The 22,823-nt window shown below is 42.6% G+C and overlaps 1 long non-coding RNA gene across 1 annotated transcript; it reads left to right on the top strand.

Annotated features, from left to right (window-relative positions):
- Positions 1-1,152: 1,152 nt before the first annotated feature.
- On the top strand, positions 1,153-18,253 carry LOC108643248. Its single transcript, XR_003915912.1, has 3 exons — positions 1,153-9,981; positions 16,248-16,447; positions 18,058-18,253. It is a non-coding gene; the product is annotated as an uncharacterized LOC108643248 (long non-coding RNA).
- Positions 18,254-22,823: the final 4,570 nt, after the last annotated feature.

The raw sequence follows: 22,823 nt of genomic DNA, 5'->3' as shown, positions 1-22,823 counted from the left end.
GTGGTAGGTGCTGCCCCCAGGGATGGGCGCACGGCAGCCCGCTCCCTCTGGGATAGGTGCTAGCCACCCACCCGGCGCAGGGCAGCTCTCCGGGAAGGGCGCAGCGGGCTTAGGCGCAAGGCAGTCCCGCTCGGGAATGGGTGCTCACTCCCCGAGCAGCGCAGCCCCTCGGGATGGTGCCGAGCCACCCTCGGGCCAGGATCCCCAGGATAGGAGCAGCGGGGCTCGGCTCAAATCAGCCCTCTCCGGGGATAAGGGCAGGGCCGCCCACGGTGCTGTGCAGGGCAGCCCCCCCCGAGCGGTGCAAGAGCAGGGCAGCGCGCCCCGGGCGGTTGCAGGAGTTAAAGAAGCAGGGCGGCCCCGGTCGTAATGTAGACGGGAGCGGGGTCCTCCCCGCCGTGTCCAGCGGAGACGGCACCAGGCGGGACATGAGACGGGCGGCGCGCGGCGCGGGCCCCCCGCTGCCCCGCTGGGCCGATGACATCACCCCAGAGCCCGCGGGGCGAGCGGCCAATCGGCCGCCATGCCGCCTAAAAGCCCATTGGCTGGCGCCCATCGGGGCGCGGGACTTTCTGGGGTTTGTAGTTTATCTGGGGGTCCATAGCACAGCCAGCCTACAGTTCGGGGACTCAATTCCCGCAGGCCCCGCGCCGCGCGGCCGCGCGTGGGGAGCGCGGAAGGGTGGGGAAGGAGGCTGTGGCGGCCGCCGATGTTGATGGCGGTGGACGCTTTTGGCTCGGGAGGGCGGCCGGGAGCCGGGTAAGATGTCGGAAAAGGCGTGGAGGGCGGATGCGCTAGCTCTTGAGTTTGGGGGCAAGCAGAGAGCTTAGTTGCGAGGGGTGAGAAGAAGGGGAGGCTGCGGTTGAAGGCCTGAGCAGGGGCCGGAGGGGCGCGGTGGTGGGCCCTGAAGGACATGGTGGATGTCTCTCCGTGCCCGCCGGTTCTGGAGTGGGCAGCGCCTCTCTCCATGGCGGGAGAGAGGGCGGGGTTAGGGGGTCTGTTCCTGGGATCGGCGAGCCCGTGCACGCCCGGTAAGCGGGCCCTTTGTGCGGGCGGCTGCGATGGGTGTGCACCGGTTGGAGCGGGGCGCGGGTTCGCGGTAGGCTGCTGCGGGTCACGGCCGGGGGCGGTGCTGGGCGGGCAGGGGGAGGTTGCTCTGTGTGGCGCAGGAGCCGGGGCGGCTCCGGTGGCTCTCGGGGTTGTGCCCCTTGAGCTGTCCGGGGAGAGGGGTACGTGCGGGGCTGTAGCAGCCGCGGCACTTGGCTGTGGGACCAAGTACGGGCTGGGGGTTAAAGAGTAGCGCTGGCCTTGGTGGGAGAGGTCGTCAAAAGGGAGTAGGCTGGGTCATGCCCTTGTCGCATACCAGGTGACAGGCTGTGTTGGCTGTTCTGAGGCTTTTTTTCAGGGTTGTAGCTTCTGTCTGATAATTGCACTAGTGGTGCTTGGTTGTCATAGACATAGGGCTTAGTGTGACCAGCAGGAGGAGCTTTGCTTCCTCCTAGAGGCAGCTGCCCTCAGTATGTCTGGAAAAGAATAGGATTAGATTAGATATAAGGAAGACATTTTTTATTTCGAGGATGGTGATGCACAGAAACGGGCTGCCTGGAGAAGTTGTGGCTTCCTCATCCCAAAGCCAGGTTGGATGGGGCTCTGAGCAACCTGGTCTAGTGGAAGGTATCGCTGCCCACGGCAGGGGGGTTGCAACTAGGTGGTCCTTAACGTCCCTTCCAACCCAGACCTATGACTCTGTGTCCATAGAGTCATATATCAGCCTTGAAAAAGCTGAGAGAATGGATGAGATGTTGTAAGGCATCTCAGCAGTTCACCTAACTTGCTTGCCCATTATCTTAGCTGTGCTTGCTGTCTGATGTTGGTGTGGCTTAGGCAGATGACTGGGTGCTGTCTTAGTTTCAGCATACCTCTGGCTGGCATCTAGGAGGTAGGCTAGAATTTTGACCAGCGGGTTTTAGACTTTATTGTACTGCTTTTGCTAGGCTTTTGTGTTGGGGATTGGGAAATGATCTGCTCACCAAAAGAGAGAGTAATCAAAGCTCTCTTAGGCTTAAGGGGACTGAAGTTCCCTGAAACAATGTATAGAAGACTTTTAATGTAAACTCGAAGGGAGGATGCTCAAGGTATTGCATGGCTTGTGAAATAATACCCTTTCTGGCTACAAGTGATTCCTGTGAAATAAAGCACTTTATTATCTCAAGAAGGTACGCAATTGAAAGGAGCTGTGAAGAGTTTTACAGGCTTGCTTGATGTGTTAGCTAAAGTCCAGTAGTGGTACAGCTCAGGACAAATGGGGCTGTGGGGTTTATTTCATGCTTTGGCTCCTCTTGGAGGTAAGTAGGATGTATTTGCTCAGGATATTGCCTCACAATAACTACACAGATAGTGTGTTTGCCCCAGGAGACACTCAAGGGGGGAAGGGAGGATGTCATGAGATGTTCTGTGATGCATTTGCTTCACCTGAACATTGCAACCTTTCAAAATCTGCTGGTATTACAGCAATGTGTGCCATTCTTCTGTGGCTTTATATGCAGCTCTCTTCAGCTAAAGAATCAGAACCAGTTGCTTGCCATCCTGTAAAAAGTCTAGTGTCCTGTAAGTGCTTCTCCTCATGTCCCAGTTGTCCCATTTTGCCATATTCATGAGTAAAGAAAAAGAGAGGGTGGAATGCTCTCTTGCTACTGTACCTTTCATTAATAGTTCCATACATCTGAAGAATTCTGGATTACAAGTACAGCCCTTTTTATTTCTTTTCTACTTCTTTTTTCTTTCTTTGCAGATACCTTTAGATTAGGTGAACTGTGGGTGAAATAAAGGGGCAGTGGCATGATGACTTCACAGTTACAACAGTGTTCCACAGTAGACTTTAGCCCTATGCTTTTATCTGCACAGCTGATACCTGGTACTGATGGTAAGTATTGCAGTGGAATTCTAGGGTAGGCTCGATTGTGTTTTCTATAACTGGCAGCAGAAGTGTATGTGAAATCTGCAACCAGGATGATCTGCTGGTCTAATGACAGTTTGTTTTCTTACTTAAACTGGTTTAGAAACAATTGGTTTTAAACCACCTGCAGTGGTTTCCCTCTCTCCCTCCCCATCCCACTGGAGTCAGTGCTGCTGCTCTGAGAAGTGCACCTCACTTTGCAGATAGTTTTTCTTCATTGTTTTTACCATTGTTTATACCTTATTTCTTTACGTGTAGATGCCCTGATGTCTCAGCAGAGAGTTGCTATAGCATATCAAAATGTAGGAAACAGGAAATGACTTCAGAAACAACCCAAGTGAATGCCTGATACAAGAGACAAGTAAAACAGTTTTCTCTGTGTGTGTGGTTCACTTCAATCAGTTTGGGGGTGTCTGATACTTGTCAATGTATGGATTTTACTCATTGATGACAACTTGTTAGAACTGTTAATGACAAAACCTGTTTTCTATGTGTCAAACTTGGATAGTATGTCCACCTGAAAGCGCTAATGCACAAGTCTCTCCTGACCGAACAGATCTTAGTTGCAAGATCCACAAGAAGCTTACAGTCCTACTGCAGAAATAAACATTTTCTTGGCGTTTCATATAAAAATATGCAAGGTGGTGATAGAATTGAAAGCCTGCCTTCGGCTTTTCTTAAACACAAAGGTATGCTCTACTTTAATGCTGTTAGTGGAAACTTACTCTGGTGTGTGTCTGGTCCTCAGCCTATGAAGCTGATATGTTTGTCTGTACTTGAACTACTATGCTGACATCCTACACTGCAAAAACTATAGATTTTCTTTGCTGCTGAAGTGATTTTTGTCACTGTGGACTCAGGTAAGCAACCACCCAGTTTCCTGAAGACCTGGAGAAAGAGTTGGAAGATCCTACAGGAGATGTGAGGAAGAGAAGGATAAGTAGGAATGTGTGATGACTTAAAGAAGAAATTGCTAAATCAAAGTTTAATTTAAGTTCATATGTAGAAACCTGTCTTTGTGTCTCAGCTTTCATTCTGACAAGTTTCCTCTAAATGAAAGCGTCAAGGATTTGGATGCTCTACATTGAGCAGTCACTGGATACTGTACTACGCCAGCTCTGCAGTCTGCATGAGATACACAGATTTCGAGATGAAGTGTACAAATAGATTATTATGTAATTTTTAAGGTGTCTGGTGTTGTAATGCCACAGTGTCAACATCCATGGCAGCACAGCACAGAGAACTGTCAGGGGTTGTCTTGGTTCTTGCAAACTCACTGTCAGGCCTAACATAATTCGTGGTATGCACATTAGCATTAGTGGAATATAGTTTGTAAGGATTATTGATACCTTACAAGAGTACCTCTATGCTACTCTTGGAATGTGAGTTGTGTTTTAAAATCCAATTTTCTTAACTATCCCAGCTGTATAACTTGGTTGTCTACAGTCCCAACTGCTTATTTCAAAGCCTCTGGTGGAAGGGTGTTAACTCTTTCACATCAAAGTTACTGCTCAGATGATGGAGGATGAAGAAGCTGCAATGAAGTTTGGTTGGTTGGTTGGTTGCAATTGTCTCCCATGGAGCTGTTTCCTAAAAAGTTACGGAGCTGCAAAGTGAAAGGTGAGAGGGTGAATTTAGCTGGGTAGAATAGGTAAGTATTTCTATATCATGTTACTGTTTCCAAGTATATTAATCATAGCACAGAAGAATGCATTGTGTTGTCTTGGTTCTTTGACAGGGAGAGCTTGGAAAAACAGGAAGGAGTGGAAGGCTTCTGTGCCTTTTTTAAATGTTTTCAATGAAATTGTGGGGAGGAAGCTGTTAAACCAGTATCTGGAAGAGCCTAGTATTCCTGCATAGCAAAAGGAGTCTGTAAAGCTGCTCTGGAAATAATTCTAGTGACTAATTATGAAGTGTAACCTTTCTTTTTTTTGTGTCTTTCAGCACAAGAAGAGTGCTCTAAGAGCAGTCAAGAACCTTTTCAGTTAGCATGAACATGTTCTTCAACCAAAACGTGGCAGCAGTTCAATAGGAGTTACACAACAGGAAAGGGTGTGCAGGCTACTGCAAGTCCCTGGGTTCATAAGATCTGGTATCTGAAAGAACTCACTAGAGAGAAGAATGTGGTTTTTTCCACAACTTCTGTCTTGAGTTGAAAAGAGAGCTAATACTGCAACAGGAAATTGATTTTATGTAGATACTGGAGATGGTCATCACAATATGCAGGACTTCAAAATGTTAGGACACTGAAAAACTGCAGGTAGTTTGAGTAAAAGAGGCTCCAGGGCTCCAGTTGTGGGAAGTTCCCTCTTCAGAAGGCACACTAACAGTGGGGTAAACTTGCTAAACACAAGGAGACTCAAAACAGTCTGTGGCTGTCTCTTAGCTACACATGGATATATCTCTTAAGGTGGGATGGTGTGACATGACTACTGAAGACCATAGGGCTCTAAGCAGACCACATTTCTCTTACGAGCACGTGTGCCACTAACCAATTCAGAAGCACCCCAAAAGCTTCAGGTTTTGTCACATAATAGTATTTCCTGGAACGATAGCTTTTCTTTGTCCACCTCACTCCTGCAAAGCCAGCTGGCTCATGGCAGCACTGCGGTGAAGATACACCTTCCACACCCACGAATTGCTGAAGACTTGCATAGAAAATTACTCAGACAGGCTCCAGAGCTGAGCATAAATCTTTTGGCTCGCACTGTTGAAGCTTTAAGATACATGAGTGCTTCCATGTGGAACCACAAACACTCAGGCTGCGTGTTTAGATGTACTTTGTGTTTGCACTGCCCTCTGCAGCACAAAGCTCGATCCAGCCCTGTATTGCATAGAGCAGGTGGAGGTATCGTGCTGAGACTGTGCTTGGGGTGGCCCTCACTCAGTTGCCACTGATCATGGAAAGGTCTGTTTTTGTTGTGTAGGGGTAAACCTGAGTTGGTAACCGATACTGCTCAGCTGATGTGTGTGTCTGTGCCAGGCGAGCAGTCCATGAGCTGACAAATCTTTGACCATGGTACTAGCTCTTAATACTTTCAAAATAATAAAAAGGGGGGGGGCGAGGGGCAGCAGAGGATTTTTTTCAAGGGTCACATAAGTTGTACTGAAATTGAAAGCTCACTAAAAATATCTTTGTGGAAAGAATACGTTTTAGGAAATGATGATTCCTGTGACGAGAGCAATGTGAGCCTTTAGTTATGGCAAGCCTCCAGTGCTGTTCCTTGTCCCTGTTTTTGTGAGGTGTGGGTGAAAAGTGAACACAGGGAGAGTGAAAGCCATAACCAGAGGTTAAAATTTAATTTTAGCAACCATAGTTTTAAGTCAAATGATGCACCATTATTTATTTTCTTAGAAAATCCTGCAACTAAATTGATAGGCTGGAGTCTCTCATTATGCATGCAAGTGTTCTCAGGTTCTCCAGCTATTTGGGTGCAGTGGTGCAAAATTTCGTGTCGCTTCCTGTATGATTCAGCTTAAAATACTAGCTTAGGCAGGTGAGTACCTGAACAACAGTATTGCAGTCAGAGCACTCCTTAGTGCACACAAACCATTTCCTTTGGGTAAGTAATGCTGCGCTGTGAAAAAGCACACAACTTCTGGGACAGCAGCATTTGATAGTGTCTGTACCAGAATTCCCTGGGTTTGCTCTTTTCCTTGGTCTCTTTACCCAGACTTTTAGCTTTTCTTTACATTATCACTACCTGACTCTTTTCTACCACCTCATTATTTTTGGGGGGGTTTTTTGCTATTTCTTTTCCAAGTGCCTCTTCCTGAAAAACTGGCTACCACAGTGAGTATCACAGTTCCTGGACAAGTTTCCACTCATGGTTTCACTTTCTTTATTTTGTTATCTACATACAAAGTCCTAAGGATATAATTTAGTGGACTGCTAGTGAGTAGCTAACATTCATGTCTTGACTGTGGTCTGCATAGATCAGGTTTGCACAAGCCTCCTGCTTCATGAATTCACTTCCTGTAAGCAGGACTAGTGATAGCTCAATGTAGTCGAGACGAATCCCAGCATGAATAGAGAGCTGGAGTAAGATGTGGGGTTTTTTTCCTTACCAAGAGTACCAATATATTTTCCTCTTATGGAACTAATTCTTACATGCGGGGAGTTGTATGTTACCCCTGCACACGTAGCCAAATATAATTTTATATTTAATGGCAGAGTAGGTCTGCAAAAGAGAGAATTAGGTATTAAAATGTTCCACGTGTAATAGATGAAAAGCTAATCCCAGTTTCCTCCTGCTACCAATGAAATTGGCTGCTCTGCCATAAACTCTTGCTATGCTAATATGATTTACTGCTCCACTGTGATAATGGTGAATGTTGCTCTCTGGTGAGGACAATGTGGTGGCAGCTGTTTCAGAGTGATGAGCAGCGGCTTCGCTGTACATGCTCTGCTTTAGCGGATGTCAGCTAAAACAGCAGTTGCATCCCCCAAGAGTTAGACTGTTGCTGTTGTTACCCTTTGTAGAGAAACGCGAAGTACGGGCAGGTGCAATCCTCAGGTGAATTGGCAAGAGGGTGTTGCACAGCCAAGTGGGTACTGTGTCTCACCAGGGAGGAATGGCAGGGATCAGATTTACTAGCTCATATCACTGAGGTCCATTTGGCCTCTCTCAAATTCCTGCCCACTGAAAGCTCCTCTGACCTCTAGGGTAGATTGTGACTGGAGTAACTGCTTTCTCAGTGCTGCGTCCTGGAAAAAAGGAGGTGATGAAATGGAGTTTTAGTAGGCCCAATGAAAATAAATGGATTTTCTTTTCATTATAAATAATACATTTATACAGTAATTTATAAGTATTTTTGTAGTGTAAATACATTTATAAATACATATCTGGAAATTGTGCATATATGTATATAAAAGGTATATATTTAAATACATTTGTATACATTATTGTATAATAATTCATAATTTAACACTTCATAAAATATAAATGAGTCAGTTGGGAGAATCATGGAAAAGTAGAGTAGTTTTGTCTTGCTGACAGACTCCTGGGATAGAGAAGCTGTTTCCTCTTGAGCACAAATCAAACGTGAATATCTGGTCCCCAACAAATACAGTTTGTGTTAATTATTTTATTAAAATGTCCAATCACATCTGTCTTTTAAACTCTCATCCCTGAGAAGGTTGTTTGGTTGTGGATTAACCTTGTCATGAGTATTGAGGCATGTGACATGCTTGGCTATGGAACCAGGTATGTGTGGGGTCTCACAAGTTTCTGTCAACACTTGAGTGTTGTGGCTCTCTGAGATGGATAACATTGCTGCCATTCATTCTGAGTGGTGTTGCAGCTTCGTTTGCACGAGTTTGATGGTATCTCAGGTATCCCAGCCCTTTGCTATGGGCAGTTCTCCATTATCTGAAGGTAAGTTTAGGTACAAATCACTTCAGCCAAGATGCTGGATTTGGAAGATACTGGGTTAGGAAGATGCTTGCTTCATTCTGTGCTATGAGTACCACTCTTGGGTACTGTTGATGTACCAGTCTTATTCCTCCCAAAGGAAATGTGCTCCCTGAGCTTTCCCTCTGCTATGGTAGTGCTTTTATGTTTGCAGTTTCCAGGTAACGTTCACCTCTGTGCAATGCAAAGGGATGGCTACTCCAGTCTTCCCTGAATTTACTGCTCTGCAGTCAGTCACAGAGCAGGAAAAGCAAAGCATTATTTTGTTCGTGTCCACCATTGACAAATGGCATTTGGTTTTTGTCATCATTTTGTTTCTATCTAGGTGTGTGCCAACACACAGGTTTTCCATGCTTCCATTTTTTTTCTTTTTCTCTCTCCTTGTCACCCACACATAGTACATCACACTCAGTATTTAGTGTGAGAAGCCCTAGGATAATTATCATTTGTTAACTGTGTGAAGGTGGTGGTTCTGATGGCTGCAGAATTCCAGCTATTGCATCCCATCATTATTAAGAAGAAAAAAGAAAACCTGGAGGAAAGAGCCTTGCTTTCCTTCTTGAATCTTGGGGTGGTGGGGGGGAAGGAGAGGGGACAAATTAATAACACTTTAAAAGTAGACAAAAAGTGCTTTTCCTGTGCTGAGTTTCATATTTTTAACCTTTGCATTTTGAAATTTCAGAGTAGCACTTTCCGTTTCCTAAACTGATGACACCTGAGGAAAAACAGATCTTTACAGCCAATTGCCTCAAATACTGCAAAGACATAAGTGACATTTTGCACATGCCCTGTAAGTGCAGACCCAGTGTATTGCTGGGAACCAACCTGTCACAGCTAAAATACAATCATGCAAAAAGCCATCAGCAGGCTGAGCAAACCCAGCCCTTCTTACATGTTACTTCTACAGTGTTCTGTCTAAAAACTATTATCCTTTGGAAAACTAGCTGACACATTTTAACGAGGAGAATCAGAGTGCCTCTGTAGGGTTCCCCTAATTTTAATACATTCATAATCATAGAAAGATTATATTGGAAGCCATCTGTAGATAAATGTAACTTCCTGAGACAGCTTAAACTACTGAGCCATTTTCATATAGCCCATTTGTGACATCATCAGATATGTTCACATTTCTGAGGCCAAAATAAAAGGTGGCTTTGTGTTAGTTATTTAAAAGACACTAAAAATCATAAAAGGAGCCCTGATTTTAGATAAAGTGAGTGCATGCAGGTGGTTACACAAGTCAGTATTCAGGCAGTGTTTGTGGTTTCTTAGCTCACCAGTTTTATCTACAGAGCAGCAAAGAGAACATGGATTGTGTTAGCAATCTTCTCCCATGTGGCAGACACTCGTAGGCCATGGCTGTAAGTTGGAACCTGGGCTGGATACAGCTGTGAGAGGACTGAGGGAATGGCAGAACCCATAACACTAATGGGCACAGAGAGGGTGTCCCTCGACCTTCTATCTCCCGAGCTCCCCACCAGTCGCGTCACACCTCTGAAGTCTTCAGTGTAGCCAAATACTACGTGGCACTGCAAAATGCACGTCAGAGATGTGGATCTCTGCTGGTTCTGACACTGGAGAGGCAGCTGTAGCTGTTGGCAGACTGTACTGGTGAGTCTCCGCCAGCAGAGGGTGGTTTTAAGACCGTTTATGTATTGCTTTAATGTTTAAACACTGTATGGGCTGAATATTGAGCGTGATGACCTTACTACTTCCTTTGTTTCTTAATACTTCATCTTTAGTAATTGTTAAGAAGAATCTAGAAAAGATTTTTCTCATTTTTTTCTGTTGTTTTTGTTTGTTTGTTTGTTTTCCTCTGGCATCATTCTTCCAGGTAAGAATAACCAAAAATAACTAAATTTAGGAAGACAGGTTTGAAATAATGTTGGTGATGATTTAGAACTACTTTAGCCTAGGACCAAAGTACTTGAAATAAATAATCGAATAAGTTGTCGGTGTTCTAGCATTTATTAGGGATTGAAACATAAGCCACTAACAGTGAATGGAAGTCATCTCGCTGAACTTCAGACACCCAGCAGGTGCCTCATCTCAGTGTGGGCTTTCCTTGCACTCTGCGGAGAGGACTGCACACATATCAAGGTTGATTTCAACACCTCTTATGCTAATTCAAGAGTCTTAAGTTTACAGAACACAAGCTAGCAGAAGCCTGATCCCAAACAGCATTTGTGCCTGTATTATTATCATGTGGAGTCACACTATGCGCGACAGTTAATGACTAGATAGTTAATTATAGGAGTAACTTACACAGGAATGGGCTCAATTCTTGCGCCTGCGTTGCAGGGAGGCAAATTTGTCTCTTGAGATGTCTTTTCCTTTCTGTTGACTACAGAGGGAGCAGAGGTTAGAACAACTCAACATTAGACATCTGACCTACACATCTAGCTGGGGTACATCTCACCCGCTGTGCTTGCAGGCTGCTGCTACTACCATTGGGTAGTACTCTGCCTCCTCTTTGAAGGTCTGTACACACTTAATAGATTTTATGGATCTGATTTCACATCCAAGGGAATAAAGTGTGACAGTTAAAGCCATGTAACTAGTAGATAGTCATTAACTTTTCTGAAATCAGTAGAATTCCCCATGGGACCAATTGCACATGTATAAGTAGTTCAGACTGTCGTTGACTGGAGACCTGTTGGGAAGCTGTACATAATAAAAGGTAGTAGTAAATGATGATGGAAAATGCATCATGTTCTAATATATAGTGATTTATATTCTGAATTAGATGTTCTGTTGAAAATTTTCCTACACATTTTTAAGTAGTTTTAAAAGGTTTGAACAAAAATTCAACAATTTCTGTCCTTGATTTCCATTTATTTACCACTTGGAAAATATTTTCAAAATGGAATTCCTATCTAAAGGTCTTTAATTAAAAAAAAAAAAATCTGAGTACCAGCAATCTTTTGAACTATTTTGAACTATTGCAGAAGTATAGCGCAGATGAGGCCTTAGTATTTCCTAGAGTAGGTAAAATTCCTCTCTGTTTGCAGAAATAGAGCAACCTAGTGACCAACTCCAGCAAAAGATCAAAGAGGCATCTTCCCACTGGCTACAAACTGCAGATAACATCTTGTTTTCCCTTCCACAAAACACAGGCAATATCAAACATTAATAGGATTCACATCTTCCTCCTCTGCAGGGATTAAGCTTTATGAACCTGTTTCCAAAGCCACATGCAAGAAGTGTGTTTGGTGTATTTAAAGACAGAAATGCCTCAACAATTATTAAGGGATTAGAGGAAAAGGTTCAGGAGGATAAAAGAAGGTTATTGCAAACACAAGGGTGTATGCATGACACCATCATACTCTGTGGCTCTTCCAGAAGTTTCCAGTCTACAACAGACTGTAGAGAGCCTTTTGCAGGATTTAATGTGCCCAGTACTTGTGCTCTGCTTAAGGTTAATAACATGGAAAATCTTATGATTCCTTGCTGTAATGACCTGTTTGTATACAGATAGGCTTTCAACTTATGGAAATGCCCCATGGTTTATGAAATAGCCTCTTCCTGTTTGCAATGATGCAGTGCAATATTGAGTCATCTCTAACCTTTTACCCTTCCCTGTACAAACTCTTTGTTGTTTGTGACCTGGCCCTTGAGATTTGGACTGATGGTACCAGACAGCAGTTTTTACTTGAACTAGTCCCAGTTTTACCAGCTTTGGATGAATTATTGCACTTTCCTAGGAAAAAGGTTTGATCTACATCACTGCTGATTTGAATTGTAACAAATTGCTAAAAAATTACCTGTGTGTAGTTTGGGTTGAAATAATGAATTCTTGATTTTAGGGATTAATTGCATTTCCTATATGCACCTTACTCTCCTTCCATATAGTAATGAGTCCAGGGGCCAAGTAGTTCTGGATGCAGATGGAAAGTACATACTGCAGTGTTCCACCAGATTATATTTTCCTGTCTTTTGGAGAAAGCCCCTAATGCCAGTGAAATCTCAGCAATATGACACCTGACCCTTCAAGGGATGAAATAGAGTAAGTGAAAACATAAGATCTTTCGTCAGGTTTGCACAGTTGGGTATTTTATCCTTTCTCTACAGCATATAGCAGGGGGTTAGGTAAAGCAGGCTGGATGGTCCTTCTAATTCATGGGGGGTTAGTTTAGTTTGACTCTGAAAACATATCTTGGCTGAAGAGCTGCATTTCTAATGGCTGTGCAGTGTGCTGGGTGTCCTGCCAAATAGCTGGGGACTGCAGCACTATGTTGTTAATTCCTTTCTGCCAGTGAGACATTCCTGTTCATCTCTTGGACAGTGTCATTAGTCACTTATTGGTCTTGCCTGTTGCTGGACACAGCTGATATGGTGTGAACTCAGGCATAGTGTGCATGCGAGTAGCCATCGTGCCTTCCTAGAACCAACTCAATTTAGCTATTATCCTATAAAGAAAGAGAAAAGAACATTGAACAAGCCAAATTACATTGGTGGGGTAAAAGCTTTGAAATGCAATGACTTTAGATACTGACAACTGACAGTTGCTTCATCAAGGCATAGAATTTTTCAAAGTATTTGACAAGGAAAATACAGATGCAACATGATGAATTTTCTTGTGGAATATTTTAATGGATATGCTCAGCTTTCCCAGTGGGATCTTACTTTCTTAGAGCAGAGATTAGTCACCATTTACTTGATTTGTCTGAACTTTCTGCCAAAATCAACAAGGCAGGACTTGACAGGACAGACTTTAGAAACAAGGACGTTGTGACATGTTTGAAGAGAACGCATGCTCAGAGGAGGGTCTAATTCTGTTTCAAAAAGCAGCTTCTTATCAGCAAAACAAGCTCTACTCTTTCCTGTATGTGTCTTGTCTCTGCCTTGCAGCAATGCTGAGAAGAGGTTTCATCTTGTGGGAAGCCAAGGGAAAGCAATTTACTAAAGGCAGAACAACTTTGCTCATGCTATTGCAACTCCAGTCATTCTATTGAATTCAGCTAAGACAAGCACTAAAACCAGCTGTGACTGTAAGGATTTGAAGTCTTTGCAGTTACTACAGGGTCTGTTCTTCTGAATCAACACATCCTCCAGCTTCTATGACAAAGGGAAGAAGTACATACTGTACAGCAGCACAGGAAAATACTACCCTGCTCTGTGGTCATGGGTGACATGGGGGAAGACATGTCAGTCTCCCAAGGCAAGTCAATAGGGCAAAACTTCAGTCATTGAAAAATGCCATTTTTTAATACACAAAAATCAAACTTTGCAACGGAGATGAGGCAGTGCACAGAGCAGTTGTATCTTTCAGAAATCTAACTGAACACAAGTAGCCAGGAGTCCATGTACTAACTTAAAGCAGCAACGATACCACTTCTCTCTCCATTCTTCTCCTCGCTCTTCCCTGAAACTCTGCAACCAAAACTGACAGCACACCACGTCTTCCCAAGCCTCAGTATTCACTCACACATAGAGGAGAACATGGGAGGCTTTTTAAAATCCCCCTGACAACTGGTACAAGAAAACTGTTTAACTATTAGTGGAATGTCCTCTCATAAAATGCCAAACAGTCTTGTGCTTTTCAGGTCAAAAGCTAACAAGATGAACTGTGAGCTCTTATTACTTTTCTGTTCATCCACAGTAAAAATATAGAGTGCTTTAAAAATGTTGAGAACATGACAGTGATTGACAAGAAAAGAAGGCATGTAAGGAGATACTGTGCTGAAGAAATTTTAATTATTTTAACTATTTTTGTAAAACAAAATTCATACTGATAGAGGTTTTTGCATTTGCAGTGTCAGCCAGGAGCCGGGGCTGTTTTCTCAACCAAGACCCTTACACACTCTGCCTTGCACCCTTATGAAAGAACACCTAATTTGGTAAAATCCCAGAGTGACTTTAAGGAGAAAGAGCCTAACAAATTAAACAGCTGCTTGAACCACTTATGTTTTAACTTTTTCTCAGTGAAAGCATGTCTTAATTTTAGTGCATCCAGTGCATGTGTGAAGCTGTTTTCCATAATTTTTATTATTGGAGTTCATATGAGTTTTATAACAGCTGGTAGCTGATTTCTGATCTCACATAAAGTAACAATGACACACAGAGAGCGGTAGATGTAATCACATTAAGTGTGTCAATAAGAAATTAGCAAAATTTTAAAGAAATTTTAACTGACAGCACGAGTGAAGGTTGATCTAGACCTTGGGTAGCGGGTTATGGTCTGATACTAAGGGCCCTAGTATTGGATTTATTGTATCATTAAGCCATGGTCAGAGAGGAGGAGAGTGAACTGTCTTTTACAGTTTTTAAAAACAAAAGCACTCTGCCACTGCTACATTCCTCAGTGAAAAAGCCAGTGCTATTTGAAAATTGCTGTTGGAGATGATTCAACCATCATCTGTCTGCATGTTAAATCTTCAAAATACTCTGTGTAACTGCATAGAGATGGCAAAGAACAACATAAAACATGTACTAACGTGGAGATTTAAAGATATCACACAAGCATTTGTTTAACTGCATTTGTTGAACTGAGTGTGGGTACAGTTCTTGTCTGCTTGGATCATTTAGCTGGCCAAAGACCAAAATATACACTTAATATTCCACAGCCACCTATGCCCAGTAATGACAGAGTCCTCCAGTGACATGTTAACTGTGTCAATGAAATATTAGCTAAATAGTAGCTGAGTTTTTCAGGTTATAAGAAAACTAGACCTTCATTTCATTCCAAGATAAGCTTAAAAAAAATTACTTTTTTCATTATGTGATCTGGTTATCTGCTGTGGTAACTTGGTGACCAGATAATCTGAATCTGCTAATTTATTGATTTAACTGAAAATGGAGCTGAAATCATATAAAATATAGATCATTGCTTTGTTTTTAATCAGTCTGGTGAAATTTTAAGTAAATTAGGCAAATGTGCTTTGTGAGATTCATGCGTGTGCATTCACCCTTCTTATGCAACCCACACATGGGACACAAGATGTATTTACTTCATCAGACCACAACCTGGGTCACAATCTGTGAGGGCATACAGCTCTGGGGTGAAATCACCAGCCTCTTGCATCCATCTCCAAAGTGACTGCCTACACCCTGTACATTACACAGGCTCTAGCATCCCCAATAAAGTGACCACAATAGATACTTATCTTCCAGTACTGAGAATGTAGCTGTTTATAGATCACAAATATGCTTATGTGCTATGGATTTGCTAGCATGCCTTCATTTACCTGCGTAAGGCAACACAAGACATAAAACTGCCAAATATATTCTCCTCTAATGAACATCTACCTAGATACACAGCAGGTTTGAAACAGGACAAAGGAAGCAATTACAGAGCATCCAACCAACTGCTGCAGGGCAAAGCAGCTGCAGCCATAGGGCCTCCTGCAACTTGCAGGGGTAGTACCCGCTCTCTTCATGTTTACTATCTATTCTGTCCCCTGGAATATGGTTTATAATAAAACATATAGGGTGTTGTTTTGGTGCCAGGGAAGATGCTGCCTCTGTCTTGAAGATGCTGCAGCCATGGCTGGACCCTTGGAAAGGGTGCAACATACTTTTCTTTGATGCAGTTAAGCATCATGAAACATGGGTGAAACATCTTAAAGATAGGATGGGACAGAGAGAAGTATTTGAAAGAAAGAACCTGCCCTGCAAGGAGTTAATTTAGAAACTTTCTGTTCTGCCTAACTTGAAGTGTTCTCTATAGTTGGGGTTTTTTTTGGTGGTTTTTGTTTGTTTTAAGTATTCCTTTATGTTTAACAAAATCTGATTTCTGAAGTTAAGAGCTTTGTGTTTTGCAACAATTATTTCGAGGGAAAACTGGAAGTAAGTCCACCTCAAAGATCTGCTGACTCAGCTGTTAATGTAATTATAAATGTTTATTACCTCTGAAATGAGGATGTGCCTGCCTTTAGGTGTCTTGCAGGATTATAATGTGAATTCCTTAGTTAATTGCTGAAGACAGCTGTTCCTCTGCCCTATGCTTGGTGCACTGATTTGCACACTTACAAGACAAAAGCAAATTGCAGAACAGAGAGATTTGAATGTAAACCCATCGCTAAACTTTGGCCTGGAAGCATCAAGTTGTTCTTCTGATCATTCACATTTACAGAAGGTGAGTACAGAGGTAAGGAGCAATAAAAGGGCAAGGCAAATGAGAAGGACTCTAAAGCACCTCAGCAGAGCTAACCTGTTGGGCTAATTAGTCACTGTGATTTTCACCCTTTTAAATGCTTGTATCTTTGCACAATTTGCAGCATGGAGCCCTTTCTAACAGATGCAGAGCTTCAACAAAGCATATTTGCTGCTCCTCTACCTGTTCATGACCTAGTGCATGCATTTTGCAGTGTTTCACATAATGTGGGTGAAACAAATAGGTACCTTTATACTTCCTTGTACCTGTGATGGAACCAGTGAGAGGGAAAAGGCAAAAGAAGAAGCCAGAATTTCTGCTATCAGGAAGAAAATGCAGATAGAGAGAATCTAAAAATATTTTATTTGAGCAACCTATTAATGTGCCTGCTTGCTTCTGAGTTCTGCTGCAGCTTACCAGCTCACCAATACATATATATTCTGCTTATCTGCTGTATTTACTTGGTGACTGGATAATTTAAACCTGCAAATTTATTGACTTAACTGAAATTGCAGCCTAAATCATATAAAATACAAAGGAGATATATATATATATATATTTGGATTATCATGGGTCAGTTTTATTATGGGGCTAGGTTCTCTCTCCTTTCACAGAATTGAATTTTAAAGCATTAGACACAGAAATACATGACTTTTACTCTTTGTCTGTGTATGTTTAAAATTATGTCAAGATACCCAAACATGGTATTGTCATATATAAAGCCAGCTCAAAGCAAGAACTGGCTGTGACCAGGCCAGTAACATGTCCCAATTCTATCTCACTTGGTCCATCTCCAAGTGCTGATTCTCACAGTATATCCCAATATACCAGAGAACAGTTTGCTAGTTCATTATGGATTGTTTATGATCAATAATATTTACTGTATGTACATTTTGAACTAACACAGTGCTGCAAGCAGACAGGGACATTAGGCAGCTATATGTTCCTATACTATGCAGATAAACTGTAGTTGGAGCTATTTTCCTACTAGCAACTCAGGCAAATGGATTGTAAAAGCACTTGGGTATTAGCATGGGACTTTTATGATGGTTGTGGAAAAGAACATTCTGAATACTTCTGTAATCATTCCCATTTAGGTCAGCCAGTGAGTTGTTTTACGGTAGTGTCTATGGAGTCCTCAAAAAGATTGAACTTAGTTTGGCATTTACTGAGGGAAAGGCAAGGGCTTTAGGCACCACCAGTATGGAAGAAGTCATCATGCTCATATCAGATTGTCTTCCAGCTTGGGGAACAGGCTGTCAGGCACAGATCTGCTGTAGGGCACCTCTTTCGAGGCCACATTCTCTGTGCCTTCCATGTCCCCCACACCAGTGTGCCACTATTGTACTGATGTGACTGATGAGCAGGGTCTACTCAGACCATCAATGAAAGAAGTGCTGATTCATGAGGACCTTGTGCAGGACCCCTTGGGCAGGGTCTGCAGGGGTGCCATGGCTTTACGTGGCCCTTCCCACCCACCCTCAGCCACTTCCCACCTCCTCAAAACTTTTGCAGCACAGCCAAGAGAGCTTTCCTCTTCAGTATACTGAAGTGATTACTCTGCTATAACAAAAATAGGATTTTTTTTCCAGGAACTGTAGCTAAAGGCACATGTATGCAACTGTGAAGCCTTGGAGATCCTCTGGAGATGGATGCAGGCAGGGCAATCCAGCTTGGAAGTCCCCAAGAGCAGCACAACAAGTGTATAATCATTTTGTCCTTCTACTTATTCTGGCCTTGTATAAGATGAAGCTGTGTGTCATATACTTAATATTAAATGGACTGAAAAGGTCACTTGTTTCTCTTTAATTCTTTTAATCTTCTTATAAGATACAAAATAGGCTTAAGTCAAAAACTGTTCCTTAATGTAAAGGGTTGAGGGGGGTTGTTGCTCACTTGGCATTTTGTGAGGATGACAGCTGTCCCTTAGAAACACTGGGTTTGCCAAGCACTGATACTACTCCCCTGATCAGGTTTATGCCTCCTTGCTCAATATCCATAAAGATTTCTAGGAGACAATAACAATCATAGCAGTAGGAAGAGTCAGAACATAGTTAAACCTCCCAGCCCACACACAGTAACAGGAAAATCCTGTTTGAAGAATCAGGGAATAGCCTATTCTGGATAACAAGGGGTAATGTGCTGATAATGCTGCAGTCCCCCCACCCTCTGTGTGGTTACTCCAGAAGCAGAGTCCAGCCCACTGAGATTTAACATTTTTTTATATTATTTCATATAGGACACCTCTACAGGGTGGGATAAGGAGAGAAGGGTTTCTTGAAAGTGCTTCTGCAGTTTAGGTAGCAACAATGTTATTTCATGAACATACAAACTCAGGTCACTGCAAGAATAATTTGTTTTCTGATCCATGCCTGGGTTTTCTTGTGCACGCTGAAACCTAGAGAAGGAAGAGATGTGTTGGTAGGGAGATGCATAGCAGTGCAACCCACCCAGCATGGGAGTGGGAAAAGAGAGGGTGTCTGTTTTGCTTCCTACTCAGGGTCCCATGAGTGTTAATGTTGCTGGAACCACAGCTGTGTTAAGTGAGGGTTAAAACACCATCCTGAGACCAGATTTGCTCTTCTCAAGAGAAATGCTGGAAACCTTTTGCAATACAATACAGACAGAAAGATTTTTCATCACAATACTAAGCTGTTGTTGGGCTAGTAGTGTAGGCTGAACCCTAAAATTTGACACTTTGAGGCAATGAGAGGAGATTTTTAGCCAAGAATCACAATATTTCTTCCCAGAAAAATGCCCCAAGGAGCAGTAACCAAATTCAATTCACAAGCTTCCTTCTAATCTAAACTAAGAGCTAGAAAGAAAGACACCTCTTACCTTATCTACTGACTTAGGGGAAAACTACTTTATACCTCACTGCCAAACCATGCATTTTCTGATGGATAGGGTTCTTCTGATGAAAGAGAATCTGAGCTTTGCTTTTAATAAAAAAAAAAAACAAACCACACAAACACAAACAAACAAACAAACAAAAAAGAAAAACCCAAAACAAATGTATATTTCTTAAAATACCTTGTATATTTTTTCCATTATTTAATGTCTTTGTGGTGTTTTTATTCCCCATGATAGGTAACAAAGACATTAGCAATTGGCAACATCAATTTATCTGAAAAAAATCTTATCAAACCAATAGAAATCATTGTACGGGTAAGTAGATTCTTGAAGAGGAAAAAAGCACTGAAAATGTCTACTTCAGTAGGGCTTTTGTCTCACTTAACAGTCCCATAAGCCAAGCAGCTGCAATTTCTACAGGGGTGCAAAACTGGTTGTGTAACTCTCCTCAGAAAACATTTATCAGTGATTCACTATCAGAACAGAGTGATGTGCACCTGCAGGCACCCATCTCAGGTCTGCTTCCATGAAGACATCAGGGAACTGTTCTTCTTCAGAGCTTGGTGTTTAAATTCCCTTTCCCCCCCTCATTGATTTTTACAGTGGTAGTGCAAAGATCAGATGCTTCTCTTGTTAGTCAGGTCTGCATGCACTGTGAGCATGCAGTAGTGCAGGCTATAAATTCATTATGTAAATCGATTCCAGCATTTCTAGTGGATTCATTTAAGGTGTGCTACTCTAATATCGTCAATAAGAAGTAGGATTTGAAGGGTTTGGTCTTTGTAACTAACAAATTAAAGGCCAGGCATCTTCAGTTCCTTCAATTTGGAGCAGATAAAAGGTTATTTGTAAGCATTTGGAAAACAACAAGGAAATGAGTAGCAGCTACCATGAATGCATCAGGTAGAAATTATATCTGGCAGAAATCGCAATCAAATTTCTTTCTACAATAGGCTAACAAGACTCATGAGCAAAAAGCTGTAGATATAATTAGATATGTGGACTAAAGTGAAATTTTTGTCTTGTGGTGCATTTTCATAAACAAACTAGCTAAAACCCCTACAGGGTCAGCGCAAATCTGGTTTCATATATTTTCACCACAGAAAGGTGGCTACATGTTTTTATCCTAGTTTTTTTCAAAGTTTTTCTAACAATGCACACGGTGAAATAGAAAATACATGTGTGAAATTTGCTGATAGTGCAAAAGGGGGGAGATTGCGGTTATAATGGAGGATGGGATTAAAATTCGAAATAAACTTGACAAGCAGAGCGACATTTTGAGGACTGAAATGCAATGGAGAGCAGCACAAAGTCGTGAATGATTGGGCACACAGAAACCAGGGGAGAAAGAGCTGGTGAGCAGTTGGTTTTCCCAAAAGGATCAGAACACACCTTCTACCACCTGTCATGCTTTGCAACTGTTGCCTGTGGCAGAAATATCAGTTGCATGGATACATCTGGATTAGGTCTTTACTCTGATGTGGATCCATTTGCTGTCATTATTTGGAGCAGAAACCACAACCAGAAGTCTAGAGCTTTCCAGTCTCTTTATAGTTTATTCCACAGAACTGGCAGGCTAGAAGTATTTCTAAAAAGGGACCTAGGAAAAGTAGATACGTTCTCCCACACCAACTTCAAAACATTTAGTAAGTGGATACAATGCACAGAAGCATCAAAAACCCCAGAATGTCCTGCAATCACAAACAGCTGTGATGAGAAAAGGAAAGGCAGGAGGGGCTGTTAATTCAGATAGCAGCTCCCAGCACAATGATCTGGCATCTACAATCTCCAACACAAGCAGGTGACCACTAAAGAAAGACACATGACATGTTGTTGTGGTTCAGACCCAGAAGGCAACTAAGCCCCACACAGCCGCAGCTGCTCTCTTACGTTCCTACCCCAGTGGTAATCCGGAGGGTAAAAGTGAGAAAACTCGTGGGTTGGAATACAGACAGTTTAATAGGTAAAGTAAAAGCTGTGCATGCAAGCAAATCAAAACAAGGAATTCATTCCCCACTTCCCATGAGCAGGCAGGTGTTCAGCCATTCCCAGGAGAGCAGGGCTCTATCACGTGTAATGGTGACTTGGGAAGACAAATGCCGTCACTCCAAACATCCCCTCCTTCCTTCCTTCTTCTCCCAGCTCCATATGCTGAGCATGACACCATATGGTCTGGAATATCCCTTGGGACAGTTGGAGTCAGGTGTCCTGGCTGTGTCTCCTCCCTGTGCACCCCCAGCCCACTTGCTGGTGGGGTGGGGTGAGGAGCAGGAAAGGCCTTGACTCTGTAAGCACTACTCAGCAGTAAGGAAACCATGCCTGTGTTACCAGCACTGTTTCCAGTACAAATCCAAAACACAGTCCCATACCAGCCACTGTGAAGAAAATTAACTCTACACCTGCACAAACCAGCACACATGTAAGTGCTAAAGGACTTCTTATCAGGCCACACTGTAACAGAAAGAAAAGGTCAGTCTATGACTGAGGCTAGGCTAGCTGCAGTCACACTGAACACTAATACAACCTAAATATTATTTAATTACATGGAATTTACTCACAAAATTCTTGGGCAATTCGCTTGCTAAAGGTGAATGAGACCTTGGCTCATCCAAACACTGCTGCAGACTCCCATCTTCCAATATTAATTGACATTTATCCCATACTTATTGACATCCATCCTATTTTTTTGACATTCATCCCATATTCATTGAAAATAGTTGTAAAAGGGGATGTTGTTGTTGCAGAAGGAAGAGTTGAACTCCCAGAACTGAACAGCAGAAGCATAGTTGAGAAGGAGATGGATTAAATACTGGATGGACAGTTTGCATAGGTGGGAAAAGTGAGAAGGGTGTACAACTTGCATGGAGGGAATCCTCTTGAATTTGTATGTAGAAGTATTACAGTAGTCACACCAAGTTTTAATGAGCAGTTCCAGCACCCTGCATAAACAGAGCCTAAATGTTGTAGGTCCTTCACTGTTATGGTTACCCAGTGGCATCTGTGCCAATGGCTGTCCGTGGGTAGGGACAGCCAGACAAATCTGAAACACCAGGGAATCCTTTCCAGGTTAATTCGGTGGTGTTACGTGACTGTGTGCTTTATCAGTAAGAAAGCCAGCTGCCTCTTTGGCTGCTGTACTGCACTGAGGGATAACTGGGGGAGTGTGATGTGATGTGATAGGAGCAGGTTTAGTTAAATGAAGAGTCTTTTCCATTATCTCTCTGAAAAACAGTTGACAGTCTTGCTGGTGTTGCCCCTCTCAAAAAAAAAAAATTAGGCTCTGAAGCAAAATGTTTCCAAAACATAATATATACTTTCTAACATGCCTTTAACTCTCTAGATATTAGTTCTAACTAATCACAGCTGCTTTCCTTTGAGCTGCCAGCTTGCTTGTAGGGAAGGCAGAGAGAGCTGGCCAGTAAAAATGTGAATTATTTATGTTCCTGCTGAAAGCATGAGTCTTGTCACTAGAGCCTTGCTTGATTGAATGGATCTGTAGAGACAG

This window comes from Manacus vitellinus, unplaced genomic scaffold (genome assembly GCF_001715985.3).
Source record: "Manacus vitellinus isolate BGI_N305 unplaced genomic scaffold, ASM171598v3 scaffold_2_pilon, whole genome shotgun sequence".
In the NCBI taxonomy this organism is placed as follows: Eukaryota; Metazoa; Chordata; class Aves; order Passeriformes; family Pipridae; genus Manacus; species Manacus vitellinus.
Note: the sequence above shows the minus strand (reverse complement) of the source record. Positions and strands in the feature narration are given on the sequence as shown.